This window comes from Lemur catta, chromosome 11 (genome assembly GCF_020740605.2).
Source record: "Lemur catta isolate mLemCat1 chromosome 11, mLemCat1.pri, whole genome shotgun sequence".
Taxonomy (NCBI): Eukaryota; Metazoa; Chordata; class Mammalia; order Primates; family Lemuridae; genus Lemur; species Lemur catta.
The window spans coordinates 56,187,634-56,189,770 of NC_059138.1; the positions used below are offsets into that span (position 1 = coordinate 56,187,634).

General features: G+C 43.0%; 1 non-coding gene across 1 annotated transcript; it reads right to left on the reverse strand.

Annotated features, from left to right (window-relative positions):
* Nucleotides 1–639: 639 nt before the first annotated feature.
* On the reverse strand, nucleotides 640–783 carry LOC123647868. The gene has a single exon (XR_006738398.1). It is a non-coding gene; the product is annotated as a small nucleolar RNA SNORA62/SNORA6 family (small nucleolar RNA).
* Nucleotides 784–2,137: the final 1,354 nt, after the last annotated feature.

Sequence of the window (2,137 nt, forward strand, 5' to 3'; positions counted from 1 at the left end):
TTTCCGCAAAGTACTGGATGGCCATATTACCTATGGAAGCCCACACAATGTTGGGTTGCCCTTTGAATAATTCATTCCAAACAGACTATCTCAGAGGAATTATGTCTTTTATTTTTCCTCAGAAACTCTTCAGAAAAGAGAACTAAATAAACAGAAGTGGTCTTAAAAATAGATAAATACAAGGAATGAGGTAAAATTTATAGTTGTTTATTGGACTGTGTTTCTAGTAATGTTTTTGTTGTAAATCTCAGTAACAGGATATAAATTATTGAAATGTCATATAAAACTGATCATATGTTCTGTCGCTTGCAGGTTCCCTTGGGATTCAGGAAGGCTAAATCCACACAGAGGCTGGCTGTTAAGCTAGCAGTCATTGTTTGCAGCTGAAAGTTTTGTAAGGCCCTGCTGTATAGAATAACGTCAGTGGTCTGAGGCCCTGCCACCCTGAGCATGCCCCATCTTGTCTGAATAACGTAAGTGAGGTAAACGTAAGCAGAAATGCCACTGTAAGAGAGCACAGGCAAGGCTTAAGGATTCAGAGTCTTTACAGAGGACTCTGTATGGTGCTTTGTGAGTATTAGATGTGAAGTATAATATGTTGTCCCTGTTTTTTGTTTTTTTTTTTCTTTTTTTCATTGTACTTGTAGCAAGGATTACTATCAAACTCCACTCATCGGGCCAGAGACCCTTGCAATGTTAGCGAAAAACTTGCCCCACATGTTAGCACACTACCTACACTTGTGAGTTTATGTGTTGTCCTTGTTTACTACCCTAATGGGGACACAGGATATAGGCACAAAGAAGAGATAAGAAACAACATGAGGCACAATAGTACCCTTCAGCGCGTTTACTGAATACCTGCGTGGGCAGCACGCCAGGCTCAGAAGTAGCGCTATCAAGTAAAACTACCAGGGTGGCTTCGAGGCTTCCACAGCAGAAGCTGGGTTCGGTGGTGGTGCGTTTTGAGGGTGTAGGGACACCCCAGAGAGCAAGCTGAAAGTGACGGAGCAGATAGCTGCATGGATGATGGACTCTCTTGTCACTCTCTGGGGACTTATGTCTTATCTCTTCTTCGTGGCTATCTCGTGTGGGTGTCCCCTTGTCTCTCTCTCTCATTCTGTGTCTCACACACGCGCACACACATGCGCACACACATTCTAATTTTGCTGCTGGGTTACTCAGTGCATGGTCACCAGCTCTTCTCACTGTTTACCTCCGGAATCCAAAGGAGACATTCCCTGTGACATTCACTCTTTCTGTCAGGATAGGAACAGAGCCAAAAGGCACAGGATGGCTTGGCCTGGGGAGGAGAAATGGGCTGAAGTTGTTCTGGTATGTTCTAGCTGCAGAATATACCTGCTTGGCTCCCAAGATTCTGAATGAGCCGGGAATCACAGAGAGAAGTCTAAGGACTGGGGATGCCAATGAACATTTTGACTTCTGTGGCGTGTTTCAAGATGTTTTATTTGTGTGAGATTGTTCAGAAAATTATATTTCTGTTGATAATTGCATGGAAATATTTGTATAGTTTAACAATACAATTGATTGATTTTAATGGAATACACACTCCCATGTCCCTGGGAGCCTGTTTTCTCGGCAGGAGTAAGGCTGACATATGGGGCATGTTTCCAGAGGGACTGCTAGACAGTGCTAGAACTTGCAACAGAACACTGGGTATATCAAACCAGTGTGTGTGTTAATGGTTAACACCCAACATACACATAAACGCTGCTACCTGTACTAACACACGCACATACACATTTACATATTGGGTTACTTTAGCTATAGAACCTTAATTAAACCTTGCTTTTTCACAAATCTCTTGCTGCAACCGCAAGGTGGGTTCCTGGGGCCTGTGAGTCCCATTAGCTGCATTCCCATGGCTTCCACACCGCAGGACAATCTATTATTTTATCAGCCCTATTCAACCTTACAAAAAGATCTCTTTCTACGTGGGCTGATACTCTAAGTGCTGATTTCAGACCAAGACTTTGGTCTGCTCTGTTAGCTTTTTCTTTCTATATGCCTCAATGCAGACCCCCAGAAACAAGGAGATGAATGGAAATGCAAACAGACTCTCAGCTCCAGCAGATGCAACGATTGCTTCACAAATTTCATTTGCACAGAGATAAAAAAG